At 42.3% G+C, this 23395-nt stretch overlaps 1 protein-coding gene across 1 annotated transcript in view; it reads right to left on the bottom strand.

Annotated features, from left to right (window-relative positions):
- LOC145392974 (importin-4-like) overlaps positions 1–23395 on the bottom strand; it is a 332091-nt gene that overhangs the window by 29809 nt on the left and 278887 nt on the right. The window lies entirely within an intron of this gene.

Below are 23395 nucleotides of genomic sequence, written 5' to 3'. Positions count from 1 at the left end.
TGTGCACCAAGTTTTGCTATTATAACATCAATACAACTTATCACACATGTACATGAAGAATTGCATACAACAGACCCTCACTTTAGCATACCTCAGTAGACCAAATACAGCATTGGATTTAACAGGCACTATGGAGGCCCCCAGACAAACCATCGGACATACTGGATATCATCTGTTAAATGGGAAAAATCATGCAGATCTTCCAAACAGCTCTGGCCCTACTGAATGCTTTCTTTTGCACATTATCCATTACATGGGGCTAATGACACAGGCCTACCAGGTTGCTCATCATGCACAGGGTGACTCAGAACACAGTTACCAAAGTTGGAGACAGTTTTTCCCACCCACTTGAGCTACACTGGAGAGTACGAAGGATGTGATGGCGTGCAGAACTACTTTGGGGCTACTTTCGGCAGGCCTGGGCAGAACCAGAGTGGACACACTGTACTGCATGTGGTGGACTTCAGCCTTGCTGTGCATTTTGTTACATCAACACTTCTGCCTGCATGCCTCACCTCTCAAGTTTGGCAAGTGTTTTCACACAGTGACTGTGGAAAATGGCTTCTCAAAGGGAATCTCCAAGCATATTCTTTACTGAAAATGCAAAGAGGAGGAGCATAACAATTGTGGAGAAGATGGAAGTGATCAAGGTGAACGAAAAAGGCACAAGCAAGGGCAACTTCATCTGCAAGATGAGCCTTAAGAGCTCAACCTTGCATGACATCCTGAAGGCATGGGACAAAGCAAAGGAGATAATGAAGAAAACTGAAGGAGGAAGGGAATGCATGTGTTCAGGACCAGGATGCTGTCCAATGAGAAATTTGACAAAACAGTGTATAAGTGACACAAGCAGGAGTGAGCTGAGGGTGTCCCTGTGCATGGCCTGGACATCCAAAACACAGCACCAAGGCTTGCTACTCACCCTGAAGTCAAAGATTTAGAGTGTAGTGATGGTTAACTGTGGAGTTGCAGGAGGTGCCTTGGCACTGTTAATAACGCCATAACTGGAGAGATTTTCAGTACCGGTGTCAATGCTGTGGAGCTGTTCATCCAGCATCTTTGGAAGCTGACAGAGGAAGAGGGTCTTCATGAGTTCTAAATTAATACTGCTGATGAAACTAGGCTCTTTTGACATACTTTCCCTCAGAATACCTGGACTTCCAAAGATAACAGTGGCACTCCAGGGCATAAGACAATGAAGAAGCACCTCTCCATTCTGGCATGTGCCAATGTGGATGGCTCTCTCATCACCTACAACCAGTCATAGTAACAGCAAGCAACCCAGGACACCCAAGGATATTATGGGCATGCTTCCTGTGAAGTACCAAGAAAAGTCTGCCTGGTTTCCCCAGAATATCATTCAAGACCGGTTCCACCACAGATCTGACCCTTCTGTGGGTCTGAGCTAGAAAAAAAGGAATGGCATTTGTCCTGATGACATGAAGGCAGTGCTGCTGTTAGACAATGCACCAGCCCATCCTTCCCCCAACAAACTTTGCAGCAAGGATGGATGAATCAAGTCTTTGTTCCTGCTAGCCAACACCACTACTTACACCCTTGGCTGTGTAGAGCATTCTGGAAAAGCCAATCGATAGCCTGCATTGTACATTCTGGAAGAGTGGCATCAATTTTCCACAAAGTTTTGTTCGTTTTTTAGTATAGCACATGCATACGCACTCTGAGTGGTTATGGGGGGAGGAGTACTACCTGGGTAAAGTATTGGCTGCTGCAGTCTCAGTATGCATCTGGCCATCATGGAGTCAAGACCTACCTTCCAAACCCCTGAAAACCCTTGAAAACCCCCCAACCCCCACTCCCCAAATGGGCAGCATTCATGGCCAGACAACAAAAAGGTAACTGATTCCACCAGACACAACCAATTCTGAAGAAGAACAGCATCAGGAGAAGGAAAGGCCCAAAAAACAAAAGGTGAAACATGGTGCATCCAGCACTGCTACACACGTGACCTCTACCTCACAATCATGACCCCAAAGACGCCTCTCTAAGTACGTGACCCCGTCAATGTGGCAAACTTTGCTTTTCGAAGATAAAACTGACACCGAGAGCAAAGATGACCCAGATGACCTGTGGACAAGTGCTGAGGGCGAGGCCAGTGATGATGTTGCAGAAAAACATGCAACAGAGAGTGCCTGGGATGACAGTGATGTTGAGGTAGAAAGGGGAGAGCCGATGAAGGGATGGACGCAGTATGCCCACTCCCGCTCCCATGGTGACCAACAATGTTGCCAGGGCCTGGAGCGGTGGCATCTTTGTCATGGGTCTACCCCCCAGAGGTTGTTGAAGAGGAGGACAGCATGGGGGCCAAACCACCACAAACCCCCCCGGCCCCTCACAGAGCCCAAGTACCTGGGAGTGGCTTCAGTCGCCCGGGCAAGTACCACATCTCCCAACACAACACACACAACAACGCCGTTTTTTCTACACCGAGAAATGACTCCCCAACTGTCATTTCTTGATGACGTCTTCTAGCCGGGGATATTGAGAGCAATCCAGGACCCACCAACAAATACATATGTCCAACATGCTCCAAACCTATCACTTCAAGCCGACAGACAAAGGGTTCAGTTCAGTGCAATTCCTGCAAGAACTGGACCCATTACACCTGCACAACTCTTGCATCCAGAAAATATTACACAAACACCTGGAGCTGCTCCTTATGCTCCTTCCCCTCACCCACTAACCCCCCCACCAATCCTACTTCCTTCACACCTCCACAGCCAAACCCACTGATCCTTCCCACACCATCCAGTCCCCCAATTCCTCCCCTTCCAACCCATCCTAATCCACCTCAACCCATATCTCCATCACAACATCCCCCTACCCCTTCCCCTCCACCCACACCACCTCCCCCTCGTGCTGCAGCAGCCAACACACATAGCACCCACAACATAAACATCCTTCAGTTAACATAAATGGCATAAACATTAAAAAACAAGAACTCACACAATTCATCAAACAACAGAACATACATATTGCCATCTTACAAGAAACAAAACTACACAGAGCACAGAAAACACCGACATTTCATAACTTCACCACCATTTGACAAGACCAGGCCGACGGCGGTGGCGGTGGACTCATCACCCTGGTACACAAATCCATCAACTTTGTAGATACCAGTGCACACACAGTCACTTCTCCCGCCACATGACACCACAACAGAAATACAATCAATTAAAATACGCACTGGTAACAAATCACACATAACAATCGCTAACACATACGTTCCCACCCAGTCATCCCCCACAGTACCACACAATTACTCTCCACAGATACACCACATCACTAACATACCCAACATCATCCTGGGTGGTGATTTCAACGCCAAGTCGTCGACCTGGCATGCCAACAACCCTGACACAGACAGAGGGCTGGTACTACAATCCCAGACAGATCATCTTTTAATACTGAACAATCTAGACCAACATACCCATATCCCACACCAAGCCCTCTTCCTCCCATCATCCACAGATATCACCTTCTACTCCCCAAACCTCGCCCCCACTACATCCATGAGAGTGGTCAAAACCCTAGGTTCTGATCACCTCCCAAACATCATCACTACCAAAACCAGAATCACCCCAGCTGGCCACGAACACACATACACTAAATATAAGAGGGCCAACTGTGAGGCTTTTGTAACTGAAACAGAACATTTCGAAACACTAAACAGTACACCCATCACAAACATCAACACCACTGTGCATACTTTCAATACAGTTATACAAAATGCAGACAAAAGACACATCCCAAGAAGCAACAGAAAGAGAGACAACCCCAACTTCAAACCAGAAATTCAAGGCCTCATCAGACAACGGAACACACTGCGACACTCCCCAACACCCCATACACAAGACACCGTACAACAAGTACAAAAACTCAACACTCAGATAAACAATAAAATATCAGAGCAGCAAACACTAAACTGGAAAAATTACCTCCAAACACTTGACCTGAAAACAAACATCAGCAAACTCTACAAAACACTAAACAGCATTATACTTTCCAACAGCAACACTACACAATCACACACTGCCATCACAACAACAGACACCATACCCTCAAACAAACAACAAGCAAACACTCTCATCAATCACTTTTCACAAGTCAGCCATCTAAATCCCCATCCCGAAGACCAACGTATCATCCGATGTAAGAGACAGTTCCCCACAGACCCAGACTACGCACCTTTTCACTTACAACCAGACGAAGCACATCATTAACAGCCTAAAGCACTCATCTGCCTGTGGACCAGACAACATAGGCAACATTCACCTTAAACACCTTGGACCACAAGGCACTCACCAATATATCAAACTACAGCTACTCACATAACATAATATCCAACATCTAGAAGCATGGCATTATCATCACTATCCCTAAACCAAAGACCCCAAGTTACCCTCCTCACACCGCCCCATCACACTCCTCTGCACCCCATCTAAAGTCACTGAATGACTGGTACTGCAACTAGTCACACCTCACATTCCCCATGCCCAATCACAACATGGCTTTAGGTTACTACACTCCACAAACACCCTTCTCACAGACCTTACACAGAGAGATTTTGATGGCATGAATTCACCTAGGCCACCACACAGAACACTCCTAATCACACTGGACGTCAGCAAAGCTTTTGAGGCCGTCCCCTGTTACAACCTCACAAACAAAATACTCAACACAAACATGCACAATAACACAAAAACATGGCTAGCAAACTACTTAGCAGGCAGATGTGAACATGTAACATTTGCCGGTCAGTCTTCTAACATCAGAAACTTCACGAACGGCATCCCCCAAGGATCTGTTTTGTCCCCTACACTCTTTAACCTACACATGCACGACATACCCACCCCCAACACACCACAGATACACATAGCTTCCTATGCAGATGATATAACACTTACATGTACACACCAAAATGCAAACACAGCTGCACATATCATCCAACCTTACCTCAACACACTACACGAATGGTTCACCACAAACAGGCTCAAAATAGCCCCAGCCAAATCTACAGTGACCCTTCTCACAAACTGGACAGCGGAACACAGTCACATCCCACACCTCACCATAAACAACACTCCCCTACCACACACACACACACACCCAAAATCCTTGGTGTAACATACATTACATCAATGTCTTTTAAACAACACATCACAAACATTAAAAATAAAATAACACCAAGACTCAATGCCTTGCGGTCACTTGCCCATACAACATTCGGACATGACAAAGAAACCACCACCACAGTATACAAACAATACAGATGTTCAGTGATGACTTATGCAAGCCCTGCCTGGGCTCCTAACCTCACCAAAACACACTACAACACTCTACAGACCATACAGAACAAGGCCCTAAAAATAATCACAGGCTGCACAGCTACTACACCCACAGACCACCTACATCAAGAAACCAAAGTCCTCAAAGTCAAGGATCACCAAGACATGAGAGGCACCCAGTTTCTTGCTGCAGCCTCTTCAAACCCACAACATCCACTATATTACATGGCAGCATATCCACCCACACCAAGGAACATCAAAACAACACCCAGCACACGATACCATACACAAATACTGTCATCTCTCCCCCCTTGCCCACCTCAGACCAGCTTCCAGAAGCATATCCACACTCAGATCACTCGCCGCTCCATTGTCACTTACAGATAACGCACAGCTGCATGCACAGCCTCCTGACATCCACCCTTCTGACTCTATCCTATCTCGTTCGTGAGGACAGGGTCCACCTGGCCAGGCTGAGATGTGGGCACCATCCAGCCCTCTTAAGCTACCAGAAGAGGCTGGATGACTCCGTTGCTGATGCCTGTCCAGGATGCAACACAGCACCCCATACTATTAAGCACATTACAGAAGACTGCATTACACACAATCACCTGCACCAACAACACAACATACACTGTTTGAGAGCTCTGTGGGAAAGCCCTGTCTCAGCCATGGCCTTCCTAAGTGACTCGGGGCTGTTCGGCCAGACTGCCCAGGGAACAACTACTACTACTACTACTACGATGTTGCCACTTCCAGCACCACACCAGGTTAATACAAAAAATTTTCTTTATCTGTGGTTAAATCAGATACTTCCATAAAGTTTGTAATGACTGCCCATGTGTAAACAGACACTACTGGTACCTGTTCATTCACATAAATGCTAGGCAAAAATATGTGGGGCAAACCAAACCAAAGTGGCTAAAAGCATTATTTTACATTCTGAATTACTTTTTATATAAGTGAATTAGTTATTATTTCTATGAAGATACGTGAAGTCAAGTGGCACATTGCTGAGTTAGCGAAGTGTTAGAGGTATCAATAATATGTAGCAAGGCAATGAAATGAATAATAAATGCTATTATTTCAATAAGGTTTATAAAAATAAGTACTAATAAATGTCTCTCATGAAGTTTAATAAAGCTTGTAATGACTGTCCATGTGTAAACAGACGCTACTGGCATCTGTTCACTCATGTAAATGCTAAGTAAAAAAACATGATCAAATCAAACCAGAGTGGGTAAACGTGTAATTTTATAGTACATTCTAAATTATCGTTTATGAATTACTGATTACTTCTGCAAATATGAGTGAAGTCAAGTGGTACACTGCTGAGTTCAGTTGCAATAATGTGTAGCAAGGCAATGAAATGAATAATAAATGCCATTATATCAATAAGGTTTATGAAAATAAGCACTAATAAAAGTCTTTCATGAAGTAATGTAAGTGAATTAGTGATTACAGGTAAGCCCTTAATTCACGTGAGGGTTAGGTTCCCAGACCCTTCGCGTATGTGGTAAATTCGCGTATATATTCTGCCCTTGTGTGCACATAATTACGCATGTCTATTAAGTATATTACATCTGAATAATACTGTTTATGCACAACATACACCTTATAAACTAGCATAAAGTATGAAAAACAACAAAAATGTAAGAAATTTAACACTGAAACCTGACAAGCACAGGAGTAGGTGGAGACACTTCAGCAGCCTGGTGCACAAGCCCTCACTGCCTCCCATATGCTACATTCTGCCTTCTTTATTGTATGAACAGTTGACTCATTCACCCCAAACATGCAGTTCCAAGACAATTCATAGGTTCCAAGACAATTCACAGGTGTAGGTGGAGACACTTTAGCAGTCCGGAGCACTAGCCCTCAGTCTCCCGTATGCTACGTTCTCCTCCTTTATTGTATGAACAGTTGACTCACCCCAAACATACGGTTCTGAGACATTTCACCATCAAGTCAGTTCTCCGTCAAAACATGGACAATTCCCCATCATTCTATTAATATACTTATCATTGATTAATTAATACTTTAATAACTAATTTTCAGGGGGATTTTATAACTCATATAAGTAAAAAACTAGTGTACTGTACTTGCTAAATAAACTGGTATGTAAATAAATGACGGGGAATCGTCCTGACGGAGAATTGTCGACGACATTCCTCCCTGAAGTTTGTCCAACACTTTAACTTTTTCTGTCAGCAACATCACTTTACTAGTCCGTTTTGGTGTGTTACCACATGCATCACTAGCACTATGCTTAGGCCCCATGTTGGCAGACAAGGCAAGCAATCACTGGAAAGCAGAAAAATAAGCCACAAGTAACGATTGGTCAGTCATGCATGGTTCCACCGACGGATTCAAACTGACTGTGGTGCGTGGTAGACCGACCTCCCACACACACACACACACACATATGTATGCACACGGGCAGCAGGTAGGCATTTTTATATTTTATTTATTTCTCTTGTATATTAAAAGTATTTATTTGAATACTATAATTTTATGTTTTAATTATTGTACGAAAAATTCGTGGATAACCGAAATCGCGTGAAAAATGTTCGCATGAATTAAGGGCTTACCTGTATTTCTACCAACTTAAGTGAAGTCATGCGGTACATTGCTGAGTTTGCGAAGTGTTTTAGCAGTTGCGAAATAGTGTAGCAAGGCAATGACATGAATAATAAATGGCATTATATCAATAAGTTTTGAAATATAAGTGGTAATAAAAGTCTTTGAAGTTTTATATAGCTTGTAATGATTTTCCTCACATCGCTACTGTTTCGCTACCCTCTCAAGGTAAACTATGTGGAATAATGCAATAAAATCATATGAGACTGACTACTGTTTTTTTTTTTTTTTTTTTTTTTTTTTTTTTTTTTTGTAAGAAAAAATCTTGTGGTTTGTTAGTTAGAGTAGGCGATTTCCACTGCACTGAGCTATTTCCTGCGTCAGACAGGCAAAAAAAACATCTTGTCTTCTCTCAAAGCGCTTTCTGGGCAGGGGGTACCTACGGATATGCAGTTAATGCAAAAGATAGTAGAAAGACTGAAGTTTGTCTGACAAAAATTATAACTTTTAAAATTAAGGATAAGTTGGTTAAAACACAAGTTGAAAACACCATTTTTTCCCTATTTCTCCACACTGAGCCCATGTGTTGTCATCACAGCTGCCGCAGCCAAGGGGTTAATCCAGCCTATGGACCAGGGAGTAACAGAGAGTGCCAAGAGGCAATACAGAAACCTCTGCCTGCATCAGTACCTCACTAGGATGTAATGGACTAGACAACTATGAACACACCAGTGGCATAAAAAACCTGCAGAACTTCAAGAAATGTACAGTATAACACCATCAAGGATGCCATCTTCAACTGGGCACAGACATGAAAATGTCTCTTGCCATGCTCAAGAATGGACAGTACAAACTCCTCAGAATCCCCAAAATGATTTTGAAGTGTTTGAGCCAAGAAGAAGAAGAAGAAAGAGCAGCAGCAGCAGCCAGGCTAAGATCTCCCAGTTTTTCAAGCCTCTGCCCTCTCCTGCTGCCAGGAGGCTCCATACAGATAAAGACCACCAACGTGCCTATAGCATCAGCATCCTCAGTCATCCTCCACACATCTTCAGGATGCAACAGTACAGCTTCCAGGACCCAAACCCCCAGCACCTCTGGACTCTCTATATCAGTAGTGACACCAGAGCCACCAGAAGCCATCTTTGTCGAAAGTGACAATGAATGACAGTTGACTTAGTCTAGAGCATACGAGGAGAGTGAGAGTGTGAGCAGTGTACATCCACCTATTTAGGTAGACAGTAATATACCTACCTTTTTATCCCAACTTTTCCCTCTTCCCATCATGAATGTTGAGTTGTAACAACAGAATATAATGCAGTCCAGCCTCTTTATGCAACAAGGTTGCATCAAGTGAAGACCTATTGCATAATGAATTATCACATAACATGGTTGATATAACATGGGTTCAATGGGGCTGGGGAGGGTGCCCTCAACTGTAAAGCCTAAAGTGACCCAAAAAAGCCATTGCCACCCAACCGAAGTTTGTTCTATGCATGTATCACCAAGGGTCCCTCCCCCATGGGGTTGGGGCACAGTTGGATGGCTTGGACAATCACACCATACAAATAGACCCAATATCAATTCACTTAACATCACACACTGCACTGTTTGTTAAGTACTTGAACTGTTATTTGGCGACAGCAATGGTGTTTCAGTGACCATTCATATACAAAATAAATCAAATGGCAGACGATCACAGCCAATGCAAACACTGGGCAGCCATATTGTCTCAGTCAGTTGATTAGAGGCCTAATATGGGGTGGCTCTGCATGTAAGGTTGACACAATTTCCAAGTCACAAGTTTCAGTATTTCACAAGCAAAAAGGTATCACTTTACTTAATATTGCACACTGCACTATCTGTTAAGCACTTTCAGTTATTTGGCAATAATAATGGTGTTTCTATGGCCTCTCATGAACAAAATAAAACGAAAGGCTGACGATCACAGTGAATGTAAACACTGAGCAGCCATCTTGCCTCAGTCAGCTGATTAGAGGCCCAGTATGGGGAGGCTCTATATAGGCTGACACAATTTCCAAATCACAAGTTTCAGTATGTATTTCAAATACAAAAAGGTATCACTTCACTTAATATTGCACTCTGCAAAATTTGTTAAGCACTTGCACTGTTACCTGGCAATAACAATGGGCCGTACTATAAAAACTAAATGCCAGTACTGCCAAATGTGAGCATCTGACATTACTGCATTTCGTACCATAAATAAATTTGCTGTTCACACCAGACATTCGTCTGCTGGTTATGGCGTAAAATAGTGGAATGTGATAGGAGTATAAACGCCACAGGAAACACCCCTTCCGTGTAACAAACTTAAATACTCATAAATATGATGAAGGTTTTTCCATTAATAAACACTGAATAACTCGGGAATAGAATTTTCCTTAATGGGCTGAAATATACGAGATATCCAGAGCTGTTCAGAAAATTTTACAAGACAAAGCATTTCTGTAGCGAATACAAGCAAACAAAACTTTCCATGTGGTTGGATAGCAGCATGGTGCACAGTAAAAGGATTTATAACAATAAATTGTGCTCTGAATTTAATTTCAGAGTGCCTGTGGAATTTCTCAACAAGTTTTTGACATTGCAGCAATATCAGAGTTTGTGTTAGCCAGCTCAGTGTTGTAGTTATCACATTTGAGGGGAAGCATATAAGTTTCTGCCTCAGTCTAGTCGAATATGTGACATTTGGCACTGGAAAGTGAATAAATAAATGATTTTTTTTCTGATAATGGGGTGCTTTGTCAAGTACATCACATGCAGTTCAAGTGTATACAGAAGTTGATTCATGCAGCAGCAGCAATGGATGCTAAAATAATGATAGACACAGTAAAATAATGAAAGTACAACTCCCTCCCCCCCCTGCACCATATTTGATGCTAAATAAATATTTAAGTTATAAGCAGACTATATATACAATATTATATTACATAGCAGAAATTACAGATATCAGAGTTAGGTTAGTGCTGGTAAATGGTTGGTTAGGGGTGTATTTTTCACCAGCTTCAGTGCTCCTTTACACTTTTGTTAGAGAATGGGTTTTAAAAAATCAAGTTTTTCTATCTATCTATCTATTGCCAGACGCCACAATCCCGTAAGGAGTGGCCATTTGACTTTGAGTTATTTATTTTATGGGGAGGGGCACTAATCCTCCACCAACCCACTTGTTGACACGTAGGGAGCACGTATGGTTTGGTTATATGGTTACCACCCAGCGTAGTAAATGGTTTCTTGGCTCACAGGAAACCATTTGGCTTGTCACTCAATGTAAAGCCACCTGTAATGGAAAGAAAAGCAGTAAGAAGTGACAGGAAAGATGAGAGAAATATGAAGAGAGGAGGGCAGACACAGAAACAGAATGATAAAGGCTAAGGAAGAAGTAGGCAGCTCTACATCAAGTGAGTGGATGATGGTCGCCACCACCTACCACAAAAGTTTTTCAATAGTACTAAAAAATAAATGAAATCACGTAAATTCTTTATTGAAATATGTAATTCGTTTTTGCACCAAAATAATGAGTTTATTTAATTAACAAAATTAGGTAAAGTTACCTGATAAGAGTGAGTTGGTTGGTTAGGATGATGACTGATATATTTACCTACTTCAATCAAACACTCAGTTTTGAGCATAGGTCTTTTGACATGAACACAAAATTTGTTAACAAAACAATGCAGATTACTTCAAATCCTGAGGCATCTTTATCCCAAGAGATTTTCTTACCTGTAAATACTGTAACTGCAGGCCCCAGGAAATGGCCTGTATCATGCATATGTAGTACAAAAAATGGTTTTAGATGAAAAATGACAGTTATTGTAATGGAGTACATGGGTTTAGGAAAAGCAGGGAATATTGGTTTGGGTGAAAGGGTTATATAAAAGCATGAAGAAGCAGTTAAGCAGTGCCTGTGACAAAAAGGAAATAATGAGAGAAGTATTTAGTGAAGCAGAGCAACTTCAAGAATATGAATAGTTGGGGAGAAAGCTGGGAAAACAGAACTGTAAGCTGTCTGAAAATGTATAAAACAGACCTGGATATATAGAAGTGGAATGATTTCTGGGAAAAGAGGTTAGATTGATCTGGCAGACTGGGATAGAAGAAGAAAACTGTACTGTATCAAGTACAGCAACTTAAATCGCAGCACACTGTTTGAAGGGAAAGGTAATAATCAAGAATGTGAATACAAGTGGAGTATAAGTATTGAGCTAGAATGGGAATTTACTTGTAGTAACCAAGACAGGAAGCTGGCAATAATATGGAGAAGAAACTACAGCTAAATACATAGAAACTGAAAGTACAACTGTGACAGTACACACATCTGATAACCTGTATTTTCCAACATGTTCTGCTGGTTATGGCTGGATGACAGGTGTAGAAAGAAATTGCTGGGAAAAAAATGAAGGAGTGTTTGTGCATCTCTCATGTGATGGTCCTGAAATGAATGTCACCATTCAACCAGTTTGTACAGAAGCTAAGCAGCCTGCATGCTTAAAATAATTCTGTAATAACTATGTATTTACATCATGCAGTACAAATTTAAGAACACATGATGTACTGGTACATGAGAAGAGGTGTACATATCTGGATATATATACTGCAGTGTACCTGACTGGTGAGCTGGCAGGAAAATATCACGGAAGTCTATGAAGTATACTATAATACATTCACTTTGCTCGGATAAATTCCAATCTAAATACTGTATCTTTAATCATCATTTCCTGCAAATAATGGCAAAGGAGGGTAAATTATACAACATGCCCAGCCTATACAGGATATCGGTCCTGTAACTTGCTCATAAATGCATCCATTTTATGGATTCTACTGTAATTTTTTACCAATTCTAGCTCATAAATACATATTTCTTACATAAAAACAACAGCATAGGATGGGTTTATGAAGTGTCTGGTCTATTAAACAAAAGAAACATTTAAAATTCGCGTGCTGTTAGTGCTCATGCAGCACATTCTCGCCCAATCTAGTGACTGTCGGGGCATTCAAACTCCCGAGCTGGGCTTTGCCAAGACTGACAGTCCAGCTTTTTTATAATAAGGTTGACAGACGCTCAGGAACGTCTGACGACTGAATGTCGCCGTTGGACCGCCTGAACTCTGGGTTTTTATAGTACGGCCCAATGTTGTTTCAGTGGCCTTTCATGCAAGAATATAGAAAGAAAGGCAGATCACTGCCAAAGTCAACACCAGGCAGCCGTTTTGGCTTGCATGAGTCACAACATTCACACAAGATTCTCGGAGACGGCCATCAAAAATATCATTCTAGGTAAATCACAACTGACTTTTTAACATTATTGTAAGGCATGGTATAACTTTTCATTTAACACTGTAGTGATTTATCACATAATGAGATATCGTGTAACAGGCCTAGACTGTAGAATTGTACTAGTCAAGAAGTTCCTGTAATGGAACTAGTCAAGGTCTTGTAGAGGAAGAAGAGGATGCAATGTCAGTTGTGCAAACACTGGACTTCGCAGGGTTTTTGGCTGAAGTGACTGAGTTAGAGGCTCGTGAGGAAGGTGCTACAGAGGAGTCTAGTTAGTTATGTTGAGGAAAGTGTTGGTGCAGTGGGTAGTGCAACAGCTTGTGTGGCTGGGGCACTCTAAGTGTGTTGCCACGCCACAGAACCCCTGCTATTTAAGTCAATCATGCCTGTCGTCTACTGGTTTTAAGATAACTGTTATTTTAGCTATATCTGTAGAATAGCGCTGTGAACCGGCTGAAAATGGGAAAGCAGCTGGGGTTGATGAGGTGTACAAGGTGTGTCAGAAAAGTTCCAGGACTGAGTGTGCTGTGTGAGCTATGAGTGGGAGAGGGATTAGCAAGTTGCGTCACCGTGTGACGTAATATCCAGGGAGTATATGACTGTGATCTCAGTTCTCTGCAGCCATTGATCTTTTTTTCACATGCTTTTGTATAAATGTCCTGTTTCAGGTCGTCAAGCGATGAGCACAGAGCAACAAACCAACCTGAAGTTTCTGGTCCGGTTGGGGAAAACTCCGCTGCAGCAAGTGTACGGAGATGAGACGATGTCACACACACGTGTTTTTGAGTGGTACAAGAGGTTCAAAGAGGGATGTGGAAGACGACCCCAGGAGTGGAAGGCCTTCAACGAGCAGGACTGATGCCAACGTTGAGCGTGTCAGGCAGATTGTGCATGGCGATCGTCGGTTGACTGTTCGACTGATTGCAAATGAGCTGGGCATGAACCGGGACAGCGTCTGGAAGATTATCACTGAAGATTTGGGTATGCGGAAAGTCTGCGCAAAGATGATGCCAAAGCTGCTGAATGATGACCAGAAGGATCGGCGCATGCAGGTGTGTCAGGACATCCTTGAACGTCTTGAAACCGAACCAGACTTGCTAGGGAGTCATCACCGGTGATGAGTCATGGATCTTCGAGTATGACCCGGAGACCAAACGCCAGAGCCTTCAGTGGAAGAGTCTGATGTCGCCAAGGCCGAAGAAAGCAAGACAGTTGAAGTCCAAAGTCAAAGTCATGTTGATTGCATTCTTCGATGTGAGGGGCATCGTCCACACCGAGTTCTTGCCACAGGGCCAGACGATTAACCAGCACGCCTACAAAGAGATCCTGCAGTGTTAGCTTTGTACAGTGCGCGAGAAGAGGCGAGAGTTGTGGCAGGACAACTCGTGGCTGCTTCAACATGACAACGTGCCTGCTCACAGTGCCCTGAGCATCCGACAGTTCCTGGCCGAGAGGAACATCGCCGTGCTGGAGCAACCTCCCTACTCACCCGACCTGGCTCCGTGTGATTTTTTCCTCTTCCCCAAGCTCAAGAGGGTCATCAAGGGGACCCATTTTGAAGATGTGGAAGACATCAAGATGGCCGTGATGACAGAGCTGCGGAGGATCCCGGAAGAATCCTTCCAGGAGTGCATGAAGGCGTGGCAGAGAAGGATGGGAAAGTGCATTAGACTCCAGGGGGATTACTTCGAAGGGGACAACTCATAGTTTGTAGTTTGGATTTTAAATATATCTTTTTTGACATCAGTCCTGGAACTTTTCTGACACACCTCATATGCATAGGCGATTAAGTGTAGTGGAGAGGGCAGAATGTAGTGCTTGTTGGAGATATGTAAGAAGGCTTGGATGAGGGAAACTGTGCCAGCAGAGTGGAAAAAGGCTGTGGTTATACCACTGTACAAAAATAAAGGTGAGCGAAGTGAGTGCAAGAATTATTGTGGCATAAGTTTACTGAGTGTGGCAGGAAAGGTATATGGAAGAACTATTCTAGAGAAAGGAAGACAGATATCAGAAGCCCTAGTGAGTGATGAACAGGGTGGCTTTAGGAGTGGCAGAGGATGTGTGGATCAAATATTTGCAGTAAGATAGATGGTGGAGAAGGCTTGTGAAAGGACTATATATATATAAGGTGTTTATGGCATTCATGGATCTGGAAAAAGCATACGACAAAGGAGACAGAAAAGGATTGTGGAAGGTTTTGCGCATGTACGGTGTAGATGGTAAGCTGTTAGGTGCCGTCAAGAGTTTTTATGATGGTAGTGAAGCATGTACAAGGGTTAATGGGTATCTAAATGAATGGTTCACGATCAGTGTGGGCATGCGACAAGGTTGTGTAATGTCCCCATGGTTGTTCAATATATACTGTATATGGATGGGGTGATGGGAGAAGTAAAAACAAGAGTAATGAAGAGGGGGATGGCATTGGTAATGAATGGTGATGGATGGCATATCTCAAATTTGTTGCAAGCTGATGACGCAGTACTACCTGTACTTGCAAATACCGGACAAGAACTTGGTAGACTAGTGCAGAGTTCTGCTGATGTCTGTCGGCATCGTGCCTTGAAAGTAAATGTAGAAAAAAGTAAAGTGATGGTTATTGAGAGAGAGGGTGACTCCCAGTGCTATGTTAGAGTGAATGGAGAGAGACTGGAAACGGCAAGAGTTCAAATACCTGAGTATGGTGATAGAAAACGGAGGAAAATATGCAAAAGATGTGGAAAGTAGAGTGACATAAGGTAGGAAAGTAGTTGGTGCAATGAAGGTTTCAGTGTTGCAGCTGCACAAGACTTACATGAAGGAGTTTAAGTGCCAACTTTAACATATGGATGTAAGACTATGGTATGGCATGAAAATGAAAAGTCAGAGTGATAGCAGCTGAGATGGGACTGCTGAGGAATGTATGTGGAGTACAGAGAGTGGATAGGATATGAAATAATATGATTCTTGAAAGATGCAGAGTGAGGAAGTATGCGGACATCATAATCGAAGAGAGTATACTGAGACGGTGTGATCATGTGGAGAGAATGGATGACAATAGAATGGTGAAAAAGTTACATCTGAGCAAATTTGAAAGAGGGAGGAGGCAAGGTAGGTCAAGGAAAAGTTGGAGGGATATGGTGGATGAGTGTGTGAGGAAGAGAGGTTTAGAAGTCGGTGAGGCTAGAGGCCTAACAAGAGATCAAGCTATCTGGATGAATATCGTGAGGAGAAGCACATGATCAGGGATTTGGCACCCCTTTTTAATGTGACAGCATCCTTACTGACTCTTTTGGATACGTTTATGTGAAGCTATACAGTAGAACGTGATGAATGTTTTTGGCGTATCAGATAGAACCAGGATTCCGGGGGCTTGAATGGTGAGTGAATGGAATGCAAATTTGGGCTGTCTGGACAATGCTACCCCTCACCCTGCCCTAAGGTGGGAAAGGAGGTCCAGAAGATGATGATGATGATGATGATGATGTGGTATATGTCTTAAAAATTTTCCCTTTATTATGTCTCTTAGGTTAACAGAATATCTAGGTTTGAGGTGGTTCTGCCCATATGTTATTTTTTCCCATAAAATTAAGTACAGTATTCACAGTACTCGAGATCAAAGTGCTCGACGTCGTGGTCCCCCCCCCCATTCACTCGTGCACTGTACTAGAATATGCACTTTTACTCATTCATAATTCCAATATCTGCTTGAAATCCCACTTCAGGGGGATGGGGGGTGGGGAGGCATCAGATATACTGGATTATTAACTTAATCAAATTGGGCTTCCCACAAATTAGTCTGGTATGGTGAGGGTCTACTGTATGTATGTATGTGTATGCACATGCAATTAACTGCTAAGTGACAGCTGGGTAGCCTAGAGTATGCTACTGTTTGCAGCATTATTAGTATTATATTTATCATTATCCATCCATCACTCAATCTATGTCGCTCCATAAGGAGTGTAGGAACCCAGGGCTAGGCAAGTTGGTCCTGACATTTAAGATAAGAGTGACCAGCCTCACTAATTCCTAACTGGCATTATGTGAGCAATAAACCCCAACAACTTCTTGGATAAAAACCCACACAGGCTCAATCAGATTGGGGCACCTTAATTACCCACTAAACCAGCAGGTGCCATAATTTGGTTACATGGTTACCACCCAGTGTAGTAAATGGTTTCCTGGTGGACAGGAAACCATATGCCTTGTTACTCAGTGTAGAACCACCCATAGGCAGAAGGAATAAGGGAAAGAAAGACAGAAGAGGGAGTGTAAAGTCACCCACAGGCAGAAGAAAGATGAAAGAATGAAGGAAAGAAAGACAGAGGAGGAAAGATGGAAGAAAGGAAATGGCAGATACTGTTATCATCACCTCAGTAAAACCTCGATTTAACATACTGTACCTCGAAAGACCGGATATTGGATTTAATGTACAATATGAAGCAACCGAACGTCTGTTGTTTACAACAAAAAATCGCAATGAAATGGGTTGCAACAGGTTGCAATATATGTGTTTCATGAAGAAGTGATGTGACAAGGATGTGAAGAAAAAACTACAAAAGGGCAAAATTACGAGCCAAGTTAGATTAAAATGGGTACATTTTTTGTTTCAATAAAATATGTTTTAATTTAATTTCAAACGTGCTTAAAATCCCACCTTGGGGAAGAGGGGGAGTGGGGGGTGGATATAACAAATTTTTGGCTTTGTCAGACCAGGCTCCCCCCCCCCCCATTAGTCCATCATAGGGAGGATTTACAGTATCATTTTTAGAGTGATAGGCTGATTATCCAGGCAATATGGTGTGAAGGGGTGCCCGAATAGTACAAAATCATGATTAACCTTGTGGAAACAAAACAAAATACAATACTATTAAATTGATTTATTTACCAGTAAATGTAAGCTTTACTTTATGCAGCAGAAAGACCTTACCAATTCAATTCATATTCCTCCAGTTTGTTTTCTGAATTCTTCTATGGTAAGTTACCTTTTCCTGCTGAAAAATTTCCTCCGTTATTATCATCAAGTTCCTTGACCTGTACCTACGACTGTTTGTTTCCGGCACAATGGAAGAAACTTACTCAACGTACTCAAAGGTGGATTTCATTTCCCAATTTCCTAACTGGATGTTCTGTTACGTTAGGTTAAATTATTTGGTACAGTTAAGCCAGGTTAGTTTAAGTTTAGTTAAACACTCAGGTTAGGACAGTCCCTTCCGCCATTATGCCGATGAATCCAACAAGAACTGTAACAGCAGAACGGCTAAAAACAATGGGGAAACAGATTTAACAAGAAATATTTATTTACCACCCTAGAAATAGTTAGAAAACTATAACAAACTAACAGGAAGAAGAAGAACTGATTTGATAAGGTGCTCCTACTGCTTAAAGTAAAGCATATGTTTAGCAAACGAGCAAACAAGAGAACCTCTCTGATGGAAGCTTCCATTCCTTATCAATCGCCTCACCAATCTCAATCCCCCCACTCTCATGAGCAAGTTGTGAGTGGGACGTGTGGGTAGGGGGTAGACTCACTCCCATTTACCCATGGCTCACTCGCTAGCAACCAGACACTCGCTGTTTAAACGGGACCTATTGTACAGACAATTTTATATATTACCATACCACTGTATCATTTGGTCAAGGCTCGGATATGACGAAATTCGAATATTCTGAACATGGATAATCGAGCTTTCACTGTACTATATTATTATTACTGTATTATTATTATTATCATCATTATTATTATTATTGGTAGTAGGTGGGGTGCTCACTTTCCACTCACTCAATGTAGCACTGTTCTCTGGTGCCAGCTCTTTCCCTTCTTCCTTCTTTCCTTCCTTCCTTCCTCTTATGTCGTTCTTTCTTTCATTCTTTCCTCTTCCTTCTGTCTACAGGTGACTCTCCACTAAGTGACAAGCCAAATAGTTTCCTGTGCACCAGGAAACCATTTACTATGCTGGGTGGTAACCATATACAGTAAACCCTTCATAAGTAGAACTTTCAGAAGACGGAATCTTCGGTAAGCCGTACTCAGGCCGAGACCACACATGTAAGTAGGTCGAGATGCGGAGGTAGGGGGACAAAGGTGGCGCCAGGCCGACATATGGCCGCCAGTCTGCTGCTTGCCTGATTTACTGGCTTTGAAGTCTCAGTTTATCTTGAAGTTATGCAAAAAGTCGGTGAGAAGAATACTAATGATGATGATGTCATCCAGTGGCTTGAAATGGATGCAGATGATCCTGGGTATGATCATCAAACAGAGGAAATTGCTGAATCCATGGCTAGAAACACAGATGAAGATGATGACGACGAGGAAGAGAACAATGATGTTGGACGCAAGAATCCATACAAATTATCCCAAGTTCGTGAAGCAATGGATGTTGCTATATCTTGACTGGATTATGTTGATGATGCAGAAGCACAAAATTTTTATACGCATGTAAGGGAGTTGCAAGGCTTGGTTATTCGTCGCCAGTATTCACAGCAGAAGCAGGTGAAGATTCATGACTTCTTTAAGTCTATGCCGAGGCGTCGGCCTATCCCTCCTCCTGATTCCAGCGGTGATTCTGCTTCCACAGCTCTTCAGATTGCCAGAACTTCAAGTAGTGTTGGCACAGACACCAAACAGTGTCTGTGTGTGTATTTATGAAAACTGTAATTTGACTAAATGAAAAAAAAAAAAATGTGAGTACGTGACTTAGTGTTAAGTGATTATGATTAAAGTTCAGTATTATTATTACTACAAGTGTTACATTGCAGCCTAGTATAGTGATTACATATATGCTTAATTCTTAATGTTCAGTGAAATAAATACTAGGTACTGTTTACAATGTTACGTTAAATTGTGAACTCCACCACCTCCGTCTCCAACATAAGCTGCCGACAGGTCTGCACTACCTCTAATGAAATGGAAATCAGATGCATTGAATTGTTTTATGTCTTTCTTTATTCATTTATACACTGTATATGCTCTTTTACTTTAGTGTTGAAAAGACAAGTAATAAGTACTGTCTTTGCAATTTGAGGGTGAAAATCCATCTCCAACACAAGCTGCCGACAGGTCCGTACTGCTTCTATGAATGATTGTCTACCAATTAAAGGTATATTAAATGCACTGAATTTTTTTTTTGTCATAACTTATTTATTTATATATGATTCTTTAACTTAGTGTTGAAAGGACAAGTAATAGGCACTGTCTTAGCAATTTTCGGGGGTGAAAATTCGGTAAGACAGAAAATTCGGTAATTCAAACCAGGGTCAAGCCCCATATAGTTCGACTTGTGAAGAGTTTACTGAAACCAAATTATGGCGCCTGGTGGTTTGGTGGGTAAGGAGCTTTAACCGGATCGAGACTGCCGGTTCATATCAAATGGGTGGTTGGGGTTTATTGCTCACATAATGCCACTCAGGGATGAGTGAGGGTGGTCACTTCTATCTTAAATGACAGGACCAACTTGCCTAGCCCCGGGTTCCTATGCTCCTCATGGGGCAACACAGATTTAGATGATGGCTGGATCATTATTAATATTATTACTCTATTATTATTATTGGCAACGTAGGATTGATGATGATGATGATTACTGACTATCAGATACGTTTATGTGAAGCTACAGAATGTGGTGAATGTTTTTGGTGTATCAGAAAGAGCCACGAATCCAGGGGCTTGAATAATGAGTGAATGGAAGCGTGGCCCATTGGATTGGACAAACTTAGGGTGTCTAGATGTGCTACTCCCAAGGGTGGTAAAGGAGGTCCAGATGATGATGATGATGATGATGATGAAGACTATTATTAATATTATTACAGTATTATCATCAGCACTATTATTATTATTACTGTACTACTTGTGGAGCACCTTGTGGTAGATGGGGGCAATCATCATCCACTCACCCAGTGTAGGGATGCCTTGTGGCCTCTACACTGAGCGACAAGTCAAATGGTTTCCTGTACCCTGGAAACCATTTACTATGCTGGGTAGTAACCATATAACTGGGGTTTTTGGCCAGGTTTAGTGTCCCCTAGATTCCCCCTATCTAAAATATCTTAATCATGGCAAATGTTTCGGAGAGCCGCAGAGGGTCCAGTACCTGCCCAGAGCCCCAACCAAATGGGCAGATTTGCATGGCCATGTGGAATGTGAGAGGTGTGAATGAGGAGAGCAAGATGGTGGAAGTGGTGAATGTGTTCAAGAGTGTGAGATATGCTATGATGGCACTGTGTGAAACAAAGATGTGAGGGTGTGAAGTGTGAAGTGGAGGACCGAGAGGGTGTAAAGTGTGTAAGGTCAGGCATGAATAAATGAGGAAGATGCAATGAAGGAGCTGCTTTGTTGATAAATGAAGTGTGGCAGAGTGGAATGAGAGATTACAAATGTGTCAGCTCAAGATGTATGTATGTCAAGTTCAAGTCTGAGAAGATGAAAGTGGTGGTGATTGTACTGTATGCACCATGTGATGACAGGAGTGAGAGAGAGAAAGACAGGTTTTGGGATGAGCTGGATGAAGCAGTGCGTGAAATGCCCAGGAGCCATAAAGCGATTGTAATGGGTGATACGAATGGAAAATTAGGCACTGGTCCTGAGGATAACATAATGGGTTGTAATGGTATACCAGGAGAAAATGATAATGGGAAGCGACTGAAGGATATGTGTCAGGAAAGGATGTTATGCATTTGTTACTCGTATTTCAAACACAAAGATGCACATAAATATACATGGTATAAAGGGAATGGGGATTGTGTTGAAATGAGCCTGATTGATTACATGCTCAGAGAGAGGTCGATGCTGGGAATGGCTGCTGATACAAGGGCCATGACAGGACGCTGTTGAGGTCTGTCAAATCATGTGATTGTTGTATGGAAGATCAGGCTGAGAAGAGTGAAGTGGACCAGGAGAGAGAGGAGCAGTCAGGGAGAAAGACTGAAAGTTGAGAAGCTGAGGATCACAGAAATGGCAGATGAATACAGGACCAAAACAGGGGAGGAGTTAGAGTCAGTGAACTGAACTGAAATAGATCTGAACAGCCTGTGGATTGCATATAGGGACTGCTTAGTTAGGAATGTCAAAGCGGTGGGATGAGGAGGTTAACAGAGCAGTGGAGGAAAAGAGAAAGAAGTGGCCTGAGTGGTTACAGGACAGGGGTTAAACTGAAATAAGAACTGAATAGACTGAGAACAAGAGGCACATAAAGAGATTAGTGGAGAGGGAAAAGGAGGAGGTAAATGATGCTCTAGGAAGAAAAATGAATGCAAATTGTTCTGAAAATAGGAAGTAATTCTGGAAACAGGTGCAGAAATGTAGACATGACCACAGAAAGATATGTAAAAGTGCGAAGGAAGAAAGCGATGGATTATTTAAACTATGGGGATGAAGTAAGGACCAGATGGAAAGAATATTTTGAAAGCCTGTTGAATGGGAATAAAGAAAGCAGAGCCGCTGTGAACATGATTGGTTTTGGGGGTGTGTAGAGAAGGAATGCAATGCCAGGAAATGTGACACTTGCACAGGTGAAGAACACTGTGAAGCGACTGAAAAACAGGAAAGCAGCTGCGGTTGATGAGGTGTATGCAGAAATGATTAATATGGTGGAAAGAGTGGAATGAAGTGCTTGTTGGAGATATGCAAGAAGGCTTGGATGAGTGAAACTATCCCACCAGAGAGGAAAAAGGCTGTGACTGTACCACTGTACAAAAATAAAGGTGACCGAAATGATTGCAAGAATTATCGTGGCATAAGTTTATTGAGTGTGGTAGGGAAGGGACATATAAGAATTATTATAGAGAAAGTACGAGAGATATCAGATGTCCTAGTGAGTGATGAACAGGGTGGCTTTAGGAGTGGCAGAGGGTATGTGGATCAAATATTTACAATAAGACAGATAGTGGAGAAAGCTTGTGAGAAGGACTATAAGGTGTTTATGGCATTCATGGAGTTGGAAGAAACATGACAATGTTGAAAGAAAAGGACTGTGGAAGATTTTGTGCATGTACGATGTAGATGGTAAGCTGCTGGGTGCCGTCAGGAGTTGTTAGGATGGTAGTGAGGCATGTGTAAGGGTAAATGGGCATCAAAGTGAGTGGTTCACAATCAAATAAAGGCTTGAGTGCTGCAGCTATGCAAGGCTTACATGAAGGAGTGTTAGTGCCATTTTTAACATATGGATGTGAGACTATGGTGTGGCATGAAAATTAAAAGTCACGAGTCATAGCAGTGGAGATGGGACTGCTGAGGAATGTATGTG

The sequence above is a fragment of the Coenobita brevimanus genome, chromosome 23, assembly GCF_032717465.1.
Source record: "Coenobita brevimanus isolate Jiangsu-jjx chromosome 23, ASM3271746v2, whole genome shotgun sequence".
Classification (NCBI taxonomy): domain Eukaryota; kingdom Metazoa; phylum Arthropoda; class Malacostraca; order Decapoda; family Coenobitidae; genus Coenobita; species Coenobita brevimanus.
The sequence above is the reverse complement of the archived record's forward strand: the minus strand, read 5'-3'. Positions and strand labels throughout refer to the sequence as shown.